This window comes from Geotrypetes seraphini, chromosome 15, assembly GCF_902459505.1.
Source record: "Geotrypetes seraphini chromosome 15, aGeoSer1.1, whole genome shotgun sequence".
Lineage (NCBI taxonomy): Eukaryota > Metazoa > Chordata > Amphibia > Gymnophiona > Dermophiidae > Geotrypetes > Geotrypetes seraphini.
The window spans coordinates 35,435,625-35,459,836 of NC_047098.1; the positions used below are offsets into that span (position 1 = coordinate 35,435,625).

The window sequence follows — 24,212 nt, forward strand, 5'->3', positions numbered from 1 at the left end:
TAGCGTAAGCACCAGAGTGAATAGTGAATAGTGAATAGTGAGAACACAGTCACGTCTGGCAAAGATACTGTAATATTCTTGGTGTAGTTGTAAAAGCCAGAGTGAAGCTATTCAAGGTTGGCAGTAGAGAAAGAGGTGCTCCTCTTCCCTATGTGAGTCTTTGGTGTGGCTTTGTGGTATGTGGGTGCATGACAGTTTTCTCTACTGTACCCCTAGATGGGAAGGGGGGGGAGGATGTGGCATTAGGGAAAGCCCTATCCTATGTTTCCTTTTCCCTCTCTATCAATCATACATTTCTGAGTCTGAATTAAAGTCCTAATCCCAGGTTACATCTGCCTAGAGACACCACTGATATTTGGATGGGGGAGGGGGGGCAAGCAAAGTATGGATAAAGGTGAGCCAAAGTGACATTTTCACACATCACACCCAACCTATAGCATGACCCCCCCCCCACCACCACCATCACCTTTAAAATAGCCAAAAGAAACAGAAAAACTTCTATGAACCTAATCTGCATACATACACCTTATCCTGTTTCAGCCACCCAACAAATTACCATAAATGATTCTATTGCATCATTCAACCAACTCTTCTATATGGGAGTCAAGTTTAAAGCCTATTCAGGATGGAACAGAATCTCAATATAAACCCTGCATCTCCAGTTCTGCAGCATATACTCTATATCAGTGGTTCCCAAACCTGTTCTGGAGGACCCCCAGGCCAGTCGGGTTTTCAAGATAGCCCTAATGAATATGCATGACAGAGATTTGCATATAATGGAGATGCCAGGAATGCAGATCTGCTCCATGCATATTCATTAGGGCTATAATTGAAATTTAAAATTGCAAAACCAACAAAAAATTCAATTTGAGAGTTATTTTTTTTAAGTTCTTTAAGCTATGTATGGGTAATTGTAACAACGGTGAAACTAAAGTAGATAGAATAGAATTGATAATCAGTGATGGATGTGCTTGTTTTTGAGTGCAAGTTAATTCAAAACGTGGCTCGATAGTGACAAGCAAGTACGCATTTCATCATTCATCATCTGCAGTCATTCGCTCTTTTTTTCAGTTTAAGTTCTGTCAGAGCTGAAAATCCAAGTTCACAAAGATAAGATCCAAATGGCAATAAAGCCTTAATTGTTTTGTTGCTCAAGTTAAGATAACTACTGCATAAAAAATAAAACATTATTTGCCATTAGTTTTCAAGGACCATTCACGTCAAAGAATGGTGCTCGTCTGGGCGGTTGTATCCTTACGCACACAGACACTCATAACATTGACAGACTCTCATGTACATGACGTACACGTCATCTATTCTAGTGTACACTTATGAATGGAATTTTCAAAAATAAAGTACAATTCTGGAATCTCTTCGGGGCACACCACTGTGCCATGGCCCGTAGTTTGAGAGACACTGCTTTAACCATTCCTGATCAGCGAGTGATTCCTGAGGAAAAGCTTTGTATTTCTCACTGTCACCCTCTTTTACGAATGCACAGCGTGGGTTTTAAGCACTGGCAGCGGCGGTAACTGCTCCGATTCTCATAGGAATTCTACGAGTGTCAGAGCAGTTACCACCACTGCCAGTGCTAAAACTCCGCGCTATGCGTTCGTAAAAAGAGCAGTTACTGCCACTGCCAGTGCTAAAACTCCACGCTATACATTCATAAAAGAGAGCAGTTACCGCCACCGCCAGTGCTAAAACTCCACGCTATGCGTTCGTAAAAGAGAGCAGTTACCGCCACCGCCAGTGCTAAAACTCCACGCCACTGCCAGTGCTAAAACTCCGCGCTATGCGTTCGTAAAAGAGAGCAGTTACCGCCACTGCCAGTGCTAAAATTCCACGCCACTGCCAGTGCTAAAACTCCGTGCTATGCGTTCGTAAAAGAGGGAGTGTATTTGTGCATTTGCTACTTGCTTTTTTCCTTGTTTGCTGATGTTATTCATTAAAAGAACTTTTTTCTCAGTTAGCACATTCTATTGCTTCCTTCCTAATATGTGCTTGTGAATTTTCCTCACTCCTTATGTTTTGCTTTTCCAAATTTAAGAATGGAAATCAGTTGTGGATGTTTACTTTCATACATCACTCTCCCTCCTCACTCTCTCCCACTCACACTTTCTCTCTTACCTTGTCACACCCACCATATTCTCTTTCCATTCACTCATAAGAACATAAGAATAGCCTTACTGGGTCAGACCAGTGGTCCATCAAGCCCAGTACCCATTCTCGTAGTGGCCAATCCAGGTCACTAGAACCTGCCCAAAACCCAAGGAGTAGCAATATTCCATGCTACCGATCCAGGGCAAGCAGTGGCTTCCCCCATGGCTTTCTCAATAACAGACTATGGATTTTTCCTACAGGAACTTGTCCAAACCTTTCTTAAAACAAGCTACACTATCTACTCTTACCGCAACCTCTTTACATTTCTTTTCTACTGATATACTAACCACTTTCATTCTTCCTATATACTCTGTCTCCCTCCTAGGACCACAGCACAGTTTGGTAGCTGAAGGGAGGCTTCAGAACCACTGGCTCTTTGAATCTTCAGCCAGTGGGGCCCAAAGGGACCCCACCAATATTTTGCCTCATGCTTAAATTCCTTCTATTTAGCCACTGGGACCTGGGCTCCTGGCCAGCTCATCTTTCTCTCCAGAACCCCAGCCCCATGATCACTCAGCTTACCCAAACAGGATCACAGAAGCCAATGAAAAAAAAAAAATTAATAGTACTTCAGGACTAATTACAATTAGATGGTTCCCTAAAGATAAAGCAGAAATAATGTACTGCTACTTTTAGGCTACAAACCCTATGTCTGCACCTTAGTCTGCAGCAGATTCGGGTTACCATATGGCTCCAGAAAAAGGTTTGAAAATCTTGACGGCAGAACTCAATGCTAATTGAATTATAGCTGGATGCTGCAGTGCTGGCCCTGAAGCAGCGGACAAGTAGTGAGTCCGCGAAACGCTGGCCGCGTCGGCATGTGTAGCGATAAGCACTGCTTGAAAAGCACTTTTTGAGACAAGCACTTTTTGAGATAAGTTCTTCGTCAATTTTTTCAATATTCTGGAGAAGTGCAAATGATTAAATAGGAGAAATGTAAATGATTAAATAATAGTTATGGGAGTGGAACTGCAGAGCTACTGCTGTGAATTTTAAAACGTTGAAAGTTAAGCAAAATTTAAAAACTCTTAAAAATTTATTTTAAAAAAACCACAAAAAAATATATACAATTAAGTTATTAAAGATTATGTGTGTTTTAGTACGATTCCCTCTTGGCCAATGATTGGAGCAAGGAGCAAAGATACTACGCTGATCACTCTAGTTCTGAGGCCTGTGTAGTGAGTTGCACTTTTCTGGTTGAAGTGGTGAGAGTTATTTTGTTTCTATTTTTACTACTACCACTTGGGATATCTGGTGTAGATTACATTCCAGAAAAAGGAGGACAGATTGAGACATCCGGGTTTTACTTCCATTGAATTCAATGGAAGTAAAACCCGGACATCTCAATCCATCCTCTTTGTTCTGGAGCTATATGGTCAGGGCCGCCATCAGAAATTTCTGGGCCCCTTACTGAGCAATCCTATTGGGCCCCCCACGCACCCCTTCCCCCCCGACCCCCCCTTCTTCCATGGGCCGAATACACACATACTTTTCTCTGTCGCCACACTCTTTGACCAAAAGATTTGTAAGCCTGCAACCACGTCAAGGTAGACTCTTTCAGCAGGGCCCTAACCTAACCTAAATTAAACTAATCTATACCTATCTATTCTAAACTAACATATGTCTAATACTGAACTAAGAACAAACTAACAAACATCTGCATAATAAATAACTAATAAATAATAGTGCTAGTAGCTATAATTCACTTTTGAATGTAAAATCTCAGTTAAGGATTTCTTTTGACTTTTGTAGGCCAGAAGTAGATCACAATTGCACAATATTTTTTGTAACAAGTATTAAATGTGTTTTTATAAATATTGTAAGCTTAATAAATATATCAGAAAAAACTACACATCTGAGCGCATATCTGAACATACACATCTGTATGATCCCATCCTCCTCTGCTTGCCTATAGCTGCATCATGCATGTTAAAAATTTATGATATGTTGATATGTGCACCTTCCTTCCTTCCCATCCATCCTCCTCAGCCTGTCCTTACACATCCACAGCTGCATGTTAATGATGATGTATATGTTATGATGATAAATAAGTGCATATGAGCACATCATTAACATGCAGCTATGGATGAATATAAAAAAGAAACAATATTCTGTACAATTGTCAATTTATAAATCAGCGTCTTCTCCCCATTCTCTCTTCCCCATTTCCCTTCAGCGTCCTCAGCCCACTCTCTCTCCACTTTCCTTCAGCACACGCACATAAAAACAAGCAAGTAATTTATATCATTTTCATTCTATTCATTCATAGAAATTAAAGTCTAAATAATGCCAGTCACATAACAAAATATGATTAAATTCCCTGCACAGTCAAGCCTTCAAGGATTACTAGATGTCTTTCAGCTGTTCCCCTCCCTCCCTCCCCCTTACCTTTGTGGCCAAGTCAAAATGATCTACCAACAATAAAATTTTAAAAACACAAAGCACGCTATACGCAGAGAAAATGTTAATTATCATTTATATTCCGCGGGTTTTCAAACAGGTCAAGGCAGATGACTTTATGCAATGTCACCTCAGTAACAACTATACAAAAATAGACAAATATTCCCCCTCCCTTTTTACTAAAACGCGATAGCGGTTTTTAGCGCAGGGAGCTGCGTTGAATGCCCCACACTGCTCTCAACGCTCATAGGCTCCCTGCGCTAAAAAACGCTATTGCGGTTTAGTAAAAGGGGGCCATAGTGCAAAATATAGACAGCATATATAAATTCTCAAAGCAGACACATTTTGATCACTAAATTGAAAATAAAACCATTTTTCCTACCTTTGGTAATTTCATCAGTCTCTGGTTGCACTTTATTCTTCTGACTGTGCATCCAATATTTCTTCCCTTCTTTCAGCCTCCTGTATGCTTCCTCTCCTCCAGACCTCATTCCCTCCCAAACTTTTTCTTTGTTTCACCCTGCCCCTTCTTTCTTTTTCTCTCTCTCCATACCCCCTTTCTTTCTGTATGTCTGTTTTTCTCTCTCTCACCCTGCCCCTTTCTTTCTCTCTCCACACCCTCTTTCGTTCTGTATGTCTGTCTTTCTCTCTCTCTCTTTCCGTGCCCCATTTTTCTTTGTTTCACCCTGCCCCCTTTCTTTCTTTCTGGCTTCCTGTCCCCCCTTTCTTTCTTTCTCCCTGCCCTCCCTTATGCCACCACCATTGGGAAAATGCTGCCACCGCCACTGGGGAATAGGCTGCCACTGCCGCCATCAGGAACAGGCCAGCGCCGAGTTCGCCCTGCTTCTCTTCCCCGCGGGGCCGACCAACTCTCACCACCCGACGTCAATTCTAACGTCGGAGAGGACGTTCTAGGCCAGCCAGGCAGCGATTGGCTGACCCAGAACGTCCTCTCCAACGTCAGAATTGACGCGAGTGGCGAGAGTTGGCCGGCCCCACAGGGAAAAGCAGGGAGAACTTGGCGCCGGCCTGTTCCCAATGGCAGCGGTGGCACTCAAGTGACTAAAGAGCCGCAGTTTGCCGGCCTAGGGAGAACACTGGAGGGTGGCCAGCTGTGCACCCCCTTGGGACGTAAACCCAGGGTGGGGTGGACCACTCCCCACCCTGGTATGCCACTTTCTGTACCTCACTCCCTCCCTATGACCAAAAATTCTTCTTTCTTCTATTCCCCGTGTACACAACCATCTCTTTCCCTCCCTTCCTCTCTCCCAAGTCCATGCCTTCTGTGTCCAAAAACTCATTCCCTCCCCCACCTCAGTATCTCTTTCCCTCCCTTCCTCTCTCCCAAGTCCATGCCTTCTGTGTCCAAAAACCCATTCCTTCCCCCACCTCAGCATCTCTTTCCCTCCCTTTCTCTCTCCCAAGTCCATACCTTCTGTGTCCAAAAACCCATTCTCTCCCCCATCTCAGCATCTCTTTCCCTCCCTTCCTCTCTCCCAAGTTCATGCCTTGTGTCCAAAACGCACTCCCTCCCCCCTTTTGTGTTCCGCGTTTGCCTCCCAGCCCATCTTTGCAACTTTCTCAGCAAAACGAAGCTCAAGCCGCGAGGCTTGTCTTCTGTTTCCTGCCCGGAGCTGACAGGGGGCTCGGGCTCCCCCAGGGTCCTAGGCCACAGTCTAGGGGGAGGGGCGGTCTGCCCCACGTGGACAGGAGAGAGCTGGATGGGGGACCCGCGGAGTTCAATACATCTCGAGCCGCGAGGCTCGTCTTCTGTTCCTGCCTGCCCTGCCGCGCACAAATAGCCGACCGGAAGTATTCTCCGGTGTCAGCGCTGACGTCGGAGGGCAGGCTTTGCTTAAGCCCTCCCTCCGACGTCAGCGCTGACATCGGGGAACACTTGCGATCGGCTATATGTGAGCGGCAGGGCAGGCAGGAACAGAAGACGAGCCTCGCGGCTCGAGATGTATTGAACTCCGCGGGTCCCCCGTCCAGCTCTCTCCTGTCCACGTGGGGTGGACCGCCCCTCCCCCTAGACTGTAGCCTAGGACCCTGGGGGAGCCCGGGCCCCCTGTCAGCTCCGGGCCCCTGAATGCAGGACTGGTGGTACTGCCCTGATGGCGGCCCTGTATATGGTAACCCTACACCAGACGTCCCTTTGAAAGCTATCGTGTTTGCCCTCACACATCAGTGCACCAGAGAAACCTCCCATAGCTGCTCTGCTTTCCCCTCATAGCTCTGCACCAGATGTGTCTTGGATAGGTATGTGCTCCCTCCCCCCCCCCCCCTGAACTATATTAGATACGTCTCAGATAGTTGCCCTGGTCTCTCTCATATCTTTGCTGGAAATGTGTCTCCCATAGTTGCACAGCTCTACATCAAATGTGCCTTGGGTAGTTGCTCACAACACTGCACCAGTGAAGCCTCCCCTAACTGCAAGGCTCTCCCGCCACAGTCCTGCACCAGATGTTCCTCAGTTAGCAGCCATCCTTGCCCTCTCAGCACTGTATCAGCTATGCCTTGCTCTCAAGGCCGGCTCAGCCTACAGACTAGGTGTGGCCCTGGCCCAGGGTGCTGGTGATAAAGGGTGCCGAAATCCCAGTTCGTCTCCTAGGAGCATATATGCTGGACTGGGATTTTGGAGATACTGGATCATAAGGGAAGAGGAAGGCTAGATACCAGATTGGGGGTGGGGGGCTCCAGTGAAAAAGATGGCTCAGGGCACCAGATGCCTCCAGTAGCTGCCCTGCACCAGATGTGCCCTGATAGTTGATGACATCCCTTCACGCTACCTTAGTCTTCCTTAAGACAGTGCAGGAAATGTACCTCCCATAGCTGCAGTGGTGTCCTTTGCAGCCCTGCGGCAGATGGGCCTCCCATAGTTGTTGGGCTCTGCACACAGCACCACAACACGCGTGCTTCCGATAGCGCCATGTTTTAACTTTAGTACTTCATTGAGGGCTCCAGAATTTGGATCCAATCCCGAAGGGCTTACAATAGCTGTCAATTATCCGCAATCTCTTCTCGGAGCCGGTGCAGGTCACTGTTTCCTAAACATAAAGGCCGGCATTAATTCAACAGCTGAAATCGCGGCGCTGACGGATTCTAATACTTTTCCCTCCCTATGCCGAGACGGATCCTTCAGAGCTAAAATGTCATCGAGGTCTGTCAGAGCCAGAAACTACAAGCGGCGCAGACCTCAGATTTTTAAGGATGTGCGGTTCTAGATCCGCGAGGTCTGTCAGGTCCGCGTTTTATCCCTTCCCAGAAAACAATCACAAAGCGAAGCAGTCCCAGCCCCCGGAGGTGCAGGCTGATTATTATTATTATTAATTTTTTTTTTTTTTTTTTTTTGCATCTTTCCCGCAACTTAGCAACCTTTTCTCCCTGGCACAGGCAAGCTGCCAACTGCCAGGTCACATAGCTTGAATATCTGAAGCTCTTTGCACAAGATCTGGCCTGAAAAAAAGCAATTTTTATTCTCTGGAGCAGTGGTTCCCAATCCTGTCCTGGAGGACCACCAGGCCAATCGGGTTTTCAGGATAGCCCTAATGAATATGCATGAAGCAGATTTGCATGCCTGTCACTTCCATTATATGCAAATCTCTCTCATGCATAGTCATTAGGACTATCCTGAAAACCCGATTGGCCTGGTGGTCCTCCAGGACAGGGTTGGGAACCACTGCCCTAGAGATCCTTAGTAATTACGATTTCTAAGGATTCCTTTTTAGCAAACCAAAAAATAGCGCGGGAGAGATCCGGAGGATGCTCGTTTTACCTGTCCCCGATGGCGACTGCCAGAGCTCCGTCGTCTTCCTGCTGCCGAATTCATTGTCTCCTTTACCTTCTCTCGGACGGGACTCTCTTTTCCAGCTTTTCTCATTCGTGGGCTGATCTCCTATTGCGTTATCTTATAGGCAGCATTTGGGGCAAACGAGACGCCTTTTAAGCAGAAACGGTGCGTTGAGCTTTGATCTTCCCGGAAAAGGAATTGCTCGGGGTGTTATTATGTACCTGAAGGGATGAAGAGAATGGCATCCGCCCCTCTGCGTTGCAAACTTCTGCAAAAGGAACCTCCATACAGCTTTCCATTTGGGGGGTTCGAATTTTGTGGGGGTGAATTGGTTTCACAGGCTTGCTAAAACCACAGTGTTCTTTCCTGCGGCCCCCCCTCCCCCACCTTTGTCAGTGCAACTTATTCATACCCGAGAGCGCCCTCCCCCCCCCCCCCCCGCAAGGTCTGCCAAGGCACCTCTTTCCTACTCTGTATCACTCCCTACTAACCAGGACAGGAAGAGGTAAAACGCGGATCTAAACCCGTACGTCCTTAAAAATCTGAGGTCCGGGCCACTTTTAGTCTCAGCATAAGTTGTGGCTCTGACAGACCTCTATGACGTTAGCTCTGGCAGATCCTAATGCTTTTCCCCTCTCTATGTTGAGACTAAAATTGGCAAAACTTTTGCCCTGAGGTCCGGGCCACTTTTAGTCTCTGGCTCTGACGGATCCTAATGCTTTTCCCTCCCTATGCGGAGACTAAAAGTGGCCCGGACCTCAGGGCAAAAGTTTTGCCAATTTTAGTCTCAACATAGAGAGGGGAAAAGCATTAGGATCCGTCAGAGCTAACTTGTCATACAGGTCTGCCAGAGCCACAACCTATGCTGAGACTAAAAGTGGCCCGGACCTCAGATTTTTAAGGACGTACGGGTTTAGATCCGCGTTTTACCCCTTCTCAACCAAGACTGAGCCCTACCAGTCCAGCTCTCTCCGTCTCCCCTCTTGCAGCCAAACTTCATGTTATTTATTCCCTGAGCTACACCCCTCTCCCCCCTAGTATCACCTTGTATTCCGAGATCACACCGATTCCTCTCTTCCCTCCCCCCCCCCCCCACCTCCACACACCTCCAGTTCTGTACTTTGCACGTCCTCTTGCGCCTTTCGCAATCTGGAACGTCACTTCGGCTAGGACAGTGCGGAGTGACTGAGCCACTCTGGGCAACCCTTTGCTGCAAATCACAAATGTCCCTATCTTGGAGGATCGTGTGCTGGCAGATTTACGAACAAGATAGGATCAGAGTCAGCAGGGGCAGGGCAATGGTTTCTTCTTACACTAGTTTGGCACACACCACCCTCTCGATGGCAGTTGTAAATGGATTCAGATCAGACGGTAGAGATATCGGCCGCGGTGTTCTGGCCTCTTGTTCTATTTAGCTGGAGTCCAGGGTGATTTGGACCGGCTCATACAAGCTTTCTTCTCTTTCCTCACTGCAGCTGGAGTGGAAGGTACCACTGGTCTGGAGAAATTTTAAACAGTCACAGTGGTCAGGATTGTAAACCTAATTTCCCCAGTTTTCTGCTAAGGTACAAATCTCTTATCCAAAGTTAGCATGTTTAATTGGTCCTACAAACTGAATCTGAATACATTTCACAGGTCTAGGAGGAGAAAAGGGGGAAAAAAATTACCCTGACTATACCAGATTGTCTGAAATGAAGAGTGAGTGGAAGAGAAAAAGTAATAGCGGGGAAGACAGAAAGCTAGATTGGAACAGAACCAGTACTTTGGTTATTCCTCCTATGCACTTTTATCTTTCCTTTGGCAAGAAGTGTGAAAACTGTTAGGCCAAGAGAGTTTCTTGAATCTGAGAGCAGTTAATTTATAACATTTTATTGAAGGAATATATACAAGTATACAAAAACATAATACAAATTAAACACAAAAAAATTATATTCATAAAAATATTTGTCAAACATAGTTCTATTATTCCTCCAAAATATCTTTCCATATTATCTACAATAAACCTTAATATATTTTCAAGTTCAAACCTCCTTTTTCAATTCCCTCCTCCTCCCATCTCTACCCCTTTTAATTATCTGAGAGCAGTTAAAGGAAGTTAGATGAGATTAACCTGAAGCCCAGCTCTGGCACCACTTCCAGCTAGAGAATGACACGGTGACAAATTTCATCACCGTTCGCGTCCCCATGGATAACCGCAGGAAACCATCTTCATGTCATTCTTTAAGGAGAGAGGGAAGAATCAGAGTATAATTGGGCACAACCACTGACCCGCAAGCTTTGCTTTGAAGAATGCTGGTGTAGAAGGACTGAGGTTGAAACAGAAACTACAGAATGACAGTCTCTGGTATCCAGAGCAGATATTGTGATGTCATAATGCCTCATTCCACCAGTGCCTAAGAGCCAATCACATCAGTGATGTCACAATGGCTTCATTATCCTTGGCTCACATAAGAATGAAAGTATGAATGGCCACAACTACTGACCCACAAGCTTTGCTTTGAATAATGCTGGGGTAGAAGGATTGAGGTTGAAATAGACACTAGAAAATGACATGGGATTATTTCCTGCGGTTATCCGCGGGGACGAGAACGGTGATGAATTTTGTCACCGTGTCATTCTCTACTTCCAGCATCAGTCAAGATATCAATGCAATAAAATAACTTGCCAACCCTTTCTCCCACCAATCCCCCCCCCCAAAAAAAAAAAAAAATATCCAAAGCATAAAAGACAAGGGGGAAATGAGTTGTATGCCTGCCTCATTGGCAGAACTGGCCCCATCAGCAGGCAAAATGCTGATCATCCCATCCCAAGCCTTCCACCTCAGTCTCACATAAAAGCCTGCTCTGAACACGCCCTTTTATTTGGAAACTAAAGACTAGTCCGCTCACTTTATTTTGACAGTCCATGAACCACGACTGCAATCTCTCTCTTGGAAGATGATGAGTGGGAGCGAGGCTGTACCAACATCTGGAATAACATACAGAATCAGAAATCTTTAATTTTATCTGGAAATACAGGAACACACTCCCGTGTCACCACGTTACCCCCATGAACACGTAACTATCACACTACTCGCGCCATTGTCACACCAGGTTAATCACACTACATGCTACCAAATTACCTACCTCCAGCATCCCACCACATCCCCTTTATATGACTAGGAATGCCTTATGCCAGGGGTGTCCAATGTCGGTCCTCTAGGGCCGCAGTCCAGTCGGGTTTTCAGGATTTCCCCAATGAATATACATGAGGTCTATTTGCATGGACCGACATTGGACACCCCTGCCTTATGCAGATGCAAAGAAATTCAACTTTAGCCTGACCTTCTGAGTTCAAAGGAGGACTAGATCAGGGCTAGGCAAGCCCAGTCCGCGAGAGCCGGAGCCAGGTCAGGTTTTCAGGATAGCCACAATAAATATGCACGAGATAGATTTGCATCTCAAGGAGGCACTGCATGCAAATCCATCTCCTACATATTCATTGTGGATAACCTGAAAACCTGACCTGGCTCTGGCTCTCGAGGACTGTAATTGCCTACCTTGAAAACCTGACCTGGCTCTGGCTCTCGAGGACCGGAATTGCCTACCCTGAAAACCTGACCTGGCTCTGGCTCTCGAGGACCGGAATTGCCTACCCCCGGGCTACATAGACAGGAAAAAAGGCATTTGCTGGTGTAGAGCAAAGCTGTAACTCCGCCACGTCTAAAGCAAGTTCCCATCTTCCTGATCAGAGAGAGAGCACGAGCAGAGGCAGGAGACTCATCCTTAAGGAATACTCACACCACAGGGATCCCATTCCCACTTTGCCTGCTGCCTACAGCGCAGTTTTATTATTATTCTTATTTATAGCTAATAGAAAAAACAACTTTCAGGGCCTGGAATGTGTTAATGTAAACTGTTAGCTGGCACTGCCTAATGCTGGAAATAAAAACCTATTTGTACTCTGTCAGTGACACACTGGTAGTAAATACTACATGTATTATCCTTAAGGGGTCATTCCCGCTGTAAAAATTAACACACCTAACTTTGCAACTTAAAAAAAAAAAATGCAATTTATAAACAGGATGTAAATAGGTTTAGCACAAATTAATTTGTTTCTGTTCATTTCTTAGGTATGATCTTAATTACCTCAAGGTTCAAGTTTATTGGAATTCTTTGCCTAATATAGATTAATATGGGTTAACTAGCTATTTGGGCTCAAGATTTTGAAAACTTGGATTTTTGAGAATACTTGTGGTGATTTATAAGTTGTTTAAATTTCTGGTTTATATTTATAGGTTATGACTTGATTTCTTTATGAAACTGAATTGATTTATTTTGTATATCTCATGCTACTTTGTAATATACCTAGTGTATATTATTTTCATTTCTTTCATTGTAAACCACTTTAATACTTATATATTAGGCGATATATCAAATCAATTCAAATGTGATATACGGCAAAAATCGAATTTAAATCTAAGTGCAGACATAAAATAGCCACTGCTAACTGCATCATCCCATTGGCCATTATGAAAGAAATACAACTGACAATTTGACTGTCCATCATATTGAATATACAAGCTATAAATGTCCTATCTATCTATATAAATGTCCTATCTATCAATAAACACTGTCTAAAAACAGGTTACAAAGAGGCTTCAGTAACAGGATCAGAAGGAAACATTTCCCACAGAATTAGAAACTCTGGAACAAGGGGTTCAATATATTAAGTGAATAGAGACAGGGTACTAAAAAAATCTGATTAAAATTATTTCACTGAGAGGATAGAGAACACCTGGAACAGATTTCCAGTAGAGGTTATAGGAACCAAAAACAGCTCCAGGGTTCAATAGTACTCATGGGAGAGAAAAAAAAAAAAAAGATCACGGAGCTATGGTGATCGGTAAATATCTGTGATAGCACATATGAATGTAATGTTAATGTCGATGACAAAAGTTTCTAAATGAACGGGAAGACTGGAATAAATTGTCCTTGTCTGGATTTAATTTTTTGTTTGTTTGTTTTAATTGAATTACTCGCCTTTTCCAAATCTGAGCTCGAGGCAAGTTACAAATAAGTACCCAATTTTTTTGTTCCCTGCTCGTGGTATTACAATCTAAGTTGCACCTGTAAGAGTCTCTGTCACTCTACAGGTCTTAGTTAGGCAGGTATACACCATTAAGGTCCCATTCCCTGCCAGATCAGCACAATGTCAAAACTGACCCCCGACTCCATCCTTTGGGCAGGACCTCAGACAGTAGGCACCTGTACCCCCCATCCAGTGGTACCGTATAGCTAGGAACTTGCAAAATAAACCAGCAATGGCAGAAGATTGAGAGAAATTTTAAAACAAACAGGTAATTCCTTAACAATCAGTCTTCTGTGTAACTAACATGCAAAGCTGGACTTCTTGCTAAATGTCAGAAAAGAAAAAAAAATCTTCCCTTACTACTGGCCAAACTTTTCCAAAGAGGAGGATTTCTACTAGAAAGGACGAGACATCCTGTATAAAAATACAGGACCAGCAATTCAGTATTTAGAAGCATTTCCTTTTTATGTGTATAAGGAACGTAGCTGCTTCTGTTGAACTAAGTCAAATGATTTCTGCCGAATAATAATAATTTATTTCCATTACCTCGTAGGAATGCAAACTTTCCTGGGTCCCCTCCCCCCACCAAAGCTCCTAATCAAGCTTCCACCTTGCAAGAGTTCAGTTCGTAAGACGAGGAGAGCAAAGAAGAAACCCTGCCGAGCCAGAAAAGAGTCCCATGCATTCACTCGGTCGCATCTAGAGACGGATGCTTGGAAAAGAAGGCTGAAAAGCTACCTGTCTGCTGCTCCCCGCCCCCCTCCGGGGTTCTCCGAGGCTCTGCCACTCCGTCGCCCTGTGAGTCTCCCCAGCGTGCAGGGGCGCTTTTGTACACCGACCTCCCCTCACATGGTCTGATTTTCAGATAATCTACTGCCAAAGAGCTCTTTAAGAATTTTTTGCGTCACTTTAAGCCAAATAAACTTTGTGTTTCACTAGGGCTGCAGATCAGGTTTCCTACTCGGAGTGGGTGGGAACGTTTCAGGGAGCCTAGGCGAAAAGCTGGCTGGGACTGGGTGATCCTACTCCTCGGCTCTTTTCATACTGGTGTTTTCGCCAGGCACTTTGCACCAGATAGTATGCTTTCCTCGCTTAATAAATCCAAAATATAGCTTAGAAAACGGAACCATAGCACATATGCAGTGCAATCAATAACTGAAAATGAACAGGTTGCTTCTCTCAAAGTCAAGTCCTAATGGCAAAACCCCATTACTTTCTACAATAAACTCTGAGGGATTCTCTGTTAACTTGCAGATTTACAATAAAAGGATCCCTTTTACCAAAGAGTGGTAAACATGGCCTTAGCACATGCAAAAGACCTACACTGGGGTAAAATGGTTGAACTTCCTTTTCTGTGTATTAATGGTTATGTCTTAATGAATGGCCATTAAATCAGATTAGCCGTACTGTATTATGGAGGGCGGGGGATGGACTGCCTCGGGGGCCATCTTCGCTGGGGCACCAGTGCCTCTCCGCTCCGTGAATCTCTTTAAATGTTCACCAGTATTACATTACATTGATGTCTTCTATCCTGCCAATACCTTTCGGTTCTAGGCGGTTTACAACAAGAAATTAGCCTGGGCATTCCCAGGGAGATAACATGGTTGACAGATATAGTATGCGTCGGGATCTGGGAATGGTCAATATCGTTTGGTTGGATCATTTGACAAATTTCTTGAATAGTATGATTGTCAGTTCTTTCCTGGATGTTTTGTAGGTGGGTGTCGTGGTCAGTAGATTTGAGAGGTGATGGTCTATTTTTGCTGCTCTGATGGCTAGTAGACCGCCATATATTTTTTTGCTTTGCATGCCTTTGATTGGAGGGGAAGGGGGGGGGGGAGGTAAAGTGTGCTTGAGTTCTCCTTGATCTGGACTAGAGAGTTGTGCGGGGACAGAAATCCCACCCATCCCCGCCAGGATCCTCTCCATCCCTACCCATCCCCGCAAGGAATTACCTCCGTCCCCTCCCATCCCCATAAAAAGCAGCAATTACTTCTGACAGGATCATCAATTCCACAGTTTCTTTTGTGTTTGCGCTGCTGTTTTCCTTGTAGAATCTCTTTGGTGGAACCCTTTTTTTGTTTTCTGTTTAGGTAATTCACTTATAAACCCCCTCTTTTACTAAGGCTGACGTGTCCATTATATTATATGGATGAACCCTGCTTCCAAAGCCTTCCATCTCCGTGGGAGTCCCGTTGGCTAGAGGGGGGTCCCCGTGGGAGTCCCGTGGGCCAGAGAGGGGTCCCCGTGGGAGTCCTGTGGGTTAGGGGGGATTCCCGCGGGACCCCCACGGGACCCGCGGGATTACCGCGATCCCCGTTCCCGTGCAGACCTCTAATCTGGACATGTTTTTCCTGATTAGGCAGTTGTTCAGATAGCTTGGTCCATTTCCATTTAGGGCTTTGAATAGGGTGCAGTAGAATTTCTGTTGTATGCGTGCTTCTACTGGGATCCAATGTGAGTCTTGGAAAGCTGAAGTAAGGTGGTCATATATTTTCAGCAAGTATATTAATATTAGTCTTAGGGCTATATTTTGGACTATTTGTAATTGTTTTAGCATGTTGGCGGGGCATGACAGGTAAAGTATGTTGCATTAGTCCAGGAGTCCTAGGATTAGCGCTTGTACTATGACTTTGAATTGTTCGTTGTTGAAGTATTTTCGGATTTGTCTTAAGTTGTGCATGGTTGCGAATACCTTCTGAACCGTTTTGCTGATTTGAAGTTGCATGGTGCAGCCTTTGTCTGTCATTATTCCCAGCGGTTTTAGGTTGGGTTGTAAGGGATAGAAACATAGAAAGATGACGGCAGAAAAGGGCTATAGCCCATCAAGTCTGCCCACTCTACCGACCCACCCCATTAAGTCTGAGTGCAAATGACCCAGTTCCTTTAACCCGACCTTCGTAGGGATCCCATGTAGATGTCCCATTTATTCTTAAAGTCGAGCACGCTGGTGCAGGTGCACTGGAAGCCCGTTCCAGTGATCCACCACTCTTTCCGAGAAGAAATACTTCCTGGTGTCCCCACCAAATTTCCCTCCTCTGAGTTTGAGCGGATGCCCTCTGGTGGCAGAGGGTCCTTTGAGAAAGAAGATGTCATCCTCCACTTCGATACGCCCCGTGATGTATTTGAATGTCTCAATCATGTCCCCTCTCTCCCTGCGCTCCTCTAGGGTGTAGAGCTGAAATTTGTTCAGTCTCTCTTCGTATGAGAGACCCTTGAGCCCCGAGATCATCCTAGTGGCCATCCGCTGAACCGACTCGACTCTAAGCACGTCTTTACGATAATGTGGCCTCCAGAATTGCACACAGTATTCCAGGTGAGGTCTCACCATGGTTCTGTACAGTGGCATTATGACTTCAGGTTTCCGGCTGACGAAACTTCTATTGATGGAGTTTATTTCTAGGTTTGTTATGGTTGGGGGGTTGTTTCTTTCTAGAAGTAAGAATTTGGTTTTGTCTTGTTTCAGGTTTAATTTATGGTCTCTCCATCTTCCATCATCCATCTTCCACCTGCAGCTCACGCTGACCTCGACTTCCTTCCGGCCTGAAGTGACCAGGACGTGACGTCAGAAGGGAGCCAAGACTGGTGTGAGCAGCAGGTGGAAGATGCTGCTCGTGCTGTCAAATGTTTCATGAGGTGCGTGGGGGCGGCATGGTGTGGCAGTGCCAGGTCCCAGGCGCCAACCTCTCTAGCTACGCCACCCATTGTTTACGCAGTAGGGGCTCATGTACTAACCACACACTAATTGGTTAGCACTTGGCAATGTAGTCGCACCAACCAATTCGTGCGCACACTCACTCTCTACCCTCAGGCACACAACCTCGTAGTGCGTGGATAGTACACACATATTAGAGAATGACAGGAGATTGTCCCCATCCCTCTCCCCACTCCGTGAGCTCTGTCCCCATCCCTTTCTCATCTTTGCCGACTCAGTCCTTATTTGCACAAGCGTCAAACACTTATGATTTTATATTTAAATCTTTTTATTAAGGCATAAAAAGGCACAATATAGAGAATGACACGGTGACAAAATTCATCACCGTCCCCGCCCCCGCAGATAACCGCGGGAAACCATCTTCATGTCATTCTTTAAGGAGAGAGGGAAGAATCAGAGTATGAATGGCCACAACCACTGACCCGCAAGCTTTGCTTTGAAGAATGCTGGTGTAGAAGGATTGAAGTTGAGATAGACACTACAGAATGACAGTCTCTGGTATCCAGAGCAGATATTGTGATGTCATAATGCCTCATTCCACCAGTGCCTAAGAGCCAATCATCAGTGATGTCACAATGGCTTCATTATCCTTGGCTCACATAAGAATCAGAGTATGAATGGCCACAACCACTGACCCACAAGCTTTGCTTTGAAGAATGCTGGTGTAGAAGGATTGAAGTTGAGATAGACACTACAGAATGACAGTCTCTGGTATCCAGAGCAGATATTGTGATGTCATAATAACTCATTCCATCAGTGCCTAAGAGCCAATCACATCAGTGATGTCATAATGGCTTCATTATCCTTGGCTCACATAAGAATCAGAGTTTGAATGGCCACAACCACTGACCCACAAGCTTTGGTTTGAAGAATGCTGGTGTAGAAGGACCGAGGTTGAAATAGACACTAGAAAATGACATGGGATTATTTCCCGCGGTTATTTGCGGGGACAGGAACGGTGATGAATTTTGTCACCATGCCATTCTCTAGCACAATATTCTGTACAGCTGTTTATAAGTCACAAATACAGACTTCCATTTGAATCTGGATTTGGTACAACCTTCTCAAAGATTCCGTTGTCTATGTTTTTACATCATCAGGAAAGGTAATCGCATTGTTTTTCAAACATGGGTGTAGAAGAGAACCTAAACTATGTAGTGGATGAACAGGAAAATAAGGGCTCCTTTTACGAAGCTGCATTAGGGCATTAACGCACGGAATAGCGTGCGCTAGACACTAACGCCAACATTGAGCTGGCATTAGTTCTAGCTAGAGAATGACACGGTGACAAAATTCATCACCGTTCCCGTGGATAACCGCGGGAAACCATCTTCATGTCATTCTTTAAGGAGAGAGGGAAGAATCAGAGTATGAATGGCCACAACCACTGACCCGCAAGCTTTGCTTTGAAGAATGCTGGTGTAGAAGGACCGAGTTCGAAATAGACACTAGAAAATGACATGAGATTATTTCCCGCGGTTATCCGCGGGGACGGGAACGGTGATGAATTTTGTCACCATGTCATTCTCTAGTTCTAGCCGCGTAGTGCACAGTAATATCCTGTGTGCGCTAAAAACGCTAGTAAAAGGAGCCCTAAGTGTCTATTAAATGATAGAAATGTTCCCTGATGCCAGCAATGATGGAAAAATTTGTTGCAGTAACAGAGAGATGCTTGAGCAGCTGGGCACATGATGGACAGATGACATATAAGACTCAAATGATGCCATTGCAGATGACATATAAGACTCAAATGATGCCATTTAACAGTAGCTCATTAAAATCCAAAAGCAGTTTCTGCAATTTTTTTTTTTAAATCATTGAATTCAGTTGCCAATTGTGTGTGTTCAGTTTCTACATATTGATACTAGTCTCAAGTCTTTAGGGAATGACACGTGGACAAAGTTTGTCCCTGTCCCTGCAAGCTCTGTCCCCATTCCGTGGGTACCTGTCCCCGTGTCATTCTCTAACACACATTGCAAAATTACTACAGGATGCCTCGGCATATCCCACAATACACCATGTTTTGCTGTATTGTAAAAAGGCCCCCAAAAATATCTTAATTTTGCTAGAGGCGTTTAACTAGAGCAATAGACTTTCTGAAGAAATGTCTTCCATGGTATAAACTGTACATTATTACAAAGGAACGTGAGTTGCCATACTGGGACAGACTGAAGGTGCATCAACTCATTACCCTGTTTCCAACAGTAGCCAACCCTGGTTACAAGTACCTGGCAAGATCCCAAGGAGTAAAACAGATTTTCTGTTGCTTATCCTAGGAATAAGTACCACTACTACTGTTATTTCTATAGCGCTGCCAGATGTACACAACGCTGTACAGAGCCACAAAGACAAACAGGATGTCCTGGATACAGTTAAGGGGAACGGTTAATCTGGTGGTTGGGTTGGTGGGCAGTGGGGAGTAGGGTTATGGATTGAAGACTATATCAAAAAGGTAGGGTTTCAGCAGCATAAATTCTGTTTACCTCCTTGGGATCTGGATTGGCCACTGTTGGAAACAGGATACTGGACTTGATGGACCTTCAATCTGTCCCAGTATGGCAACTCTTATGTTCTTATGTAAATTGTGTACAGTTTGTACCAAGCGAGCCATCTATGCAGAAAGCCTATTGCTCTGGTTGAATTTCTTTAGCAAAGTTAAGAGAAGCTGTGTATCTATAGCAGTTGGGAGATACCAGTAGCAAGTTTAGGGGGTGCAAGTCCCTGTAGAAAGACTGGGGGATGTATGCACCCCTTGTATAATTGGGGGCATGCATCAGTGGCAGAGTTAGAAGGGAATGCAAGTACCCTTAAAAGGGTGGAGGAGGGATATACTCTTGGAGTAAGGTTAGGGATGTGTGTAGCATTAGCACAGCTGAAGGTGTCACATCCATAAAGTTGTATATGTTGTGGGTTGTGTGGACATCTAGCCGGGCTGTAAGATGAATCTATAATAAGGAGAGAAGATATAGCTGGAGCAGGATTAGGGAATGTATGGACCTGGAGTGGGGGCAGGGGATATCTTTGTACCTGTAGCAGGATTGGGAAGGTTATACTTGTAGAACATGTGATGTGTATACACCTATAGCAGGATTAAAGGAAGTGCCTAGCAGGATTAGGAGAGAATATATGTGCAGGGTTGACGCAAGTGTAACTGCAGCAAGGTTATGCATATCCATAGAAGAGAAGGGAGGTAATGTACATTTATGGCAGTGGTTTCCAAACCTGATCCTGAAGGCACCTCAGCCAATCAGGTTTTCAGGATATCCAAAATGAATATTCATGACAGATTTGCATGCAGTAGAGGCAGTGCTTGCAAATCTCTCACATGAACATTAATTGTGGATATCCTGATTGCCTCCAGGAGCCAGATGCACAAAGCTCCAGCAATCTGGCAAAAGAATACCAGGTTGAGAGTGATTTTGTGCTGGGCACAAATAGCATGCAAAATCTACGTATGCTATTTGTGCTGAGCAGCTCAGTAAAAGAGCAAATTGGTCACTGGAGCTGCAAGCTGGGGTGGGTTGGATTTTTGGTTTGTTTTTTTTCAAATTTGCCACTTGCTCAGGATCAAACCCACAACCTCAGGCTGCTGAGGCTGGAGCTCTAACTACTAAGCCACTTCACTATATTGTGTAGGTTTGTGCTCAAGCTCTGATAAGCAGCAACAGCAGCAAAAAAACCCACAAAAAAACAACAACAAAAAAACAAAGGGCAAGCTATCCAAGCCTGGAAGTTTTTGTTAGTTTGCTGTTGCTGCTTCAAAGTTCAAACACAAGTGTGGCTTAGTGGTTAGAGCCTCTGCCTCAGCAACCTGAGGCTGTGGTTTGATCCTGAGCAAGATCTAAAGTGATTTGAACGCAGCTGTGTTCTGCCCATAGGCACAGGACATACACTCACATAACAGATACACAAACAGCTACTGGCAGCTCCGGTCCTCCTATAAAGTTTACCTGGTAAGAAGTGGGCATTCCCTTTTGTGCATCACAAGACAAGCTCATTTAAATACTGAGCTCCTTGTAATGTATTTGCATAGGGTTCTTGGTTGCTGCTAACAGGTGTTCTCATGGACATCAGGATACAACAGCCACACGTATGGCTGATGTCACAGCTGATGGTGCAGAACGGCCTTTGTCAAATTGCTCAGATTGACCTTTACATAGGTTTCTGAGCATGCGTAGTAGGTTCCTGACTAAACATATTCATCTGAATGTTCCATCCCTATAGTCCAATGAAAAGGCAACTTCAACCAAGGGATGGGAAGGGCGGGATTGTGTGGCTGTTGTATCCTGCTGTTCACAGAGAACACCTGTTACAGGCGTGCAACATTCACTTTCTCCATGGACAAGCAGGATAGACAACAGCCACACATATAAGACTCTACAGCTAACGGTTGCTGAATCCTGACTAGGAGCAACCCAATACAGAAGGAAGAGGAGGTAGGCTGAAGTTCTGTAACTGAACACTTGATGAAGAGTCAGCAAGGAACTGCTAACACAATAATGACAGAGAGGGGAGCTCCTTACCAATATCCATTAAAGGGTCAGAATGTAAATACTCAAGGTAAACTGCAGAAGTTGTGCCGTCACTCTTGATGCAGGAGAAAGAGAATGAGCACAGGAGTATACCATAATATACAGTCTACTGGAAAAATTGTGTGGCGGTATTGGGTATCTCGGATTGTTAGATACCATAGTCAGGAAAGACTGAGAAAGATGAATTGGTTGAGCTGGTTTCTTGCAGTCCAATGCTTGTAGGGTTACGTTCTCCAAATGTACAAACGGTGATGGAGATAAAGATAGTAAGATGAAGGCCCCTGCGGGGCAAGCCATGAAATGCCTGTTCACCGCGCTGCCTCTGGCAAGCCGGTCACTGCCACAACTGCTGCTACTTTAGGAGGCCTGGAGGTATGTCAGGACTCATTGAATTGGTGAGCCTGATTTTTTTTTAGAACATGAATCGATTCAAATTGCTTTACCGAGGTGAATCAATTCGAATCGGGCAGCACTATTGAGAACCCTTTTAAGCATCGAAGCTGAGCTGCCATGCATGTTAAGACTGGCTACAACTTGTCTTACATGCACGGCAGACTTTTGTGCATCAGGGCCCATGTTTGGGAACCATTGCTCTAGGGCACTGTGGCTGTAGAAAATTAGGAGCTAGTATGTGTACCTATGATGTATTGTGAGCGCCACCAGGCAGAGAGCTGCAGGGATTGCAGGTAGTAAGTCAATCTTGGCATTATCCCGATGCCATCTTGAATAATGTGGTTACCTTAATTCAAATTTCATTTTATGTACATTTGCACTTAACTGATGGAGGAAGCATAATTCTCAGAGCTAAGTCAAAAACATTAATCCCCCTTTTACAAAAGTACGGAAGAGGTTTTTAGCGCTGCTCCGATGGTCATAGAGTTCCTATGAGTGTTGGAGCAGCTCAGAGCATTCAGTGCTCAGGCCAGCACTAAAAACCTCTTCTGCACTTTTGTGAAGGGGGGGGGGAGCTAAGTCAATAAAAATGTATCCCCTATATTTCTACTATGAGGAGATGAGTTTGGAGAATAGGCTGATTCTGCAAGTACTACCCAGTCTGTGTCTGTATATGGCCGTTTGGGGGAGGATGGGCTGGGGAGGGTTTCAATGGCTGGGAGGGTGTCGATGGACTGGAATTAGCTTTGAGGGAGACTTCAGTAGTTGGTGCCTAAGTACAGTACCGGGCAGAGCTTTAGATTCTTGCCCAGAAATAGCTAAGGAGGAGAAGAAGAAGAAAAAAAACCCCAACAACAAATTTTTAGATTGAATCAGGTTGGGCAGACTAGATGGACCATTCGGGTCTTTATCTGCCGTCATTTACTATGTTACTCTCATCTTGACTCTTGCAGGTTCACCAACTCATGAAAAAGTTTATTGATTTATTTTACAGACAAACATTTTTACAGAGTATAAGCCAGAAAAAGTTACTGATCATGTTCTTACCGTAGACCTTTCTTTGCAATGTGTTTAATATTTTCCACAACCTGCAGATAACTGGTCTTTTAAAACTCTCAAGGAAACTTTCTCTTTACTATGTGAAGTTTAATAAAGTATAGAAGCAAAGGACCACTGGGCCAACATTTTTACAGACATGATACATTTTAGGGACATCTATAAGCGCTAACATCTCAAAATGATTAGGAATGCCAAACACAATACAAATGAACCCTCCCCGGACACAATGTTCAGTATTGGCCCACACAAAGATGACTCCTATGAGGACAGCATTATTTTGGTTTTTTTACTGACTGTACCTCAGTGTAACTCTGGCTGCTGGGATCTCCAAAGAGGATGGGAAACAACATATTGGCCCAATTTTTTAAAAAATTTTAAACTACTGTATAAAATGTAATCATTATTTGTATAGCATTACTTGGTACACACAGCATTTTACAGATTGTCTCAACTTCCTGGAATAGCCTAATGGTTAGAGCAGCAAACTGAGAACCAGGGAAGTCTGGTTCAAATCCCACTACAATTCTATGTGGCCTTGAGCAAATCACTTAACCCGGAATGTAACTTCCATTTAAACACAACTGAAAAAGGCATGAGCCAAATTCTAATAAATAATTGTTTATTGAAAGCTTCTATACCACTACTAATGACTAGGGGAGTCAATTCAGAGTGGTTCACATGAGCTTCTGTAAAGGTGTTACAATACAGAGTTTGCGTTTTCTGAGATGGTTTTCAATAGACACATTTATATCATCCTACATATATACACATATTATGTGTGCAAATAAGTAGAATTTAGAATGAACTTAATCATACACAACCCATTCTCCGATAGGCCCATTAAAAGGGAGTCTCAGCAGACCTGCCCTCTGACCACCTTCATGGGCGTGCATAATCAAAACCAACCTAACACCTCCCCACTCTCTAAAACAACCTAACGCCACAAGAACCATCTCATCTCTATGAACCTCCCTAACTATTTTATAATTCCTCTGGAAATGGCCAGATAGATCCTTTTTGTAATTCGCCTTGAACCGCAAGGTAATGGCGGAATAGAAATCACTAATGTAATGTAATGTAACATAGTACA

The 24,212-nt window shown here is 44.5% G+C and overlaps 1 protein-coding gene and 1 long non-coding RNA gene across 12 annotated transcripts in view; one reads left to right on the top strand and one right to left on the bottom strand.

Moving 5' to 3' along the window:
* The window catches only part of SLC6A4 (solute carrier family 6 member 4), a 95,423-nt gene extending 81,007 nt beyond the window's left edge, over positions 1-14,416 (bottom strand). Inside the window, exon 1 of one of the 6 annotated variants that reach the window (XM_033921793.1) lies at positions 14,162-14,416. The gene's annotated coding sequence lies outside the window, so the exon portion shown is untranslated. Of the gene's footprint in view, positions 1-4,945; positions 4,983-7,386; positions 7,639-8,338; positions 8,577-11,241; positions 11,306-14,161 lie in introns of those variants that run through there. The other 5 variants (XM_033921794.1, XM_033921796.1, XM_033921797.1 and 2 more) reach the window with 5 other exon arrangements.
* LOC117348996 overlaps positions 1-24,212 on the top strand; it is a 118,193-nt gene that overhangs the window by 5,099 nt on the left and 88,882 nt on the right. For all 6 annotated transcript variants that reach the window (XR_004537081.1, XR_004537083.1, XR_004537084.1 and 3 more), the window contains exon 2: positions 13,977-14,221. This is a non-coding gene — a long non-coding RNA (uncharacterized LOC117348996). The remainder of the gene's footprint in view (positions 1-13,976; positions 14,222-24,212) is intronic.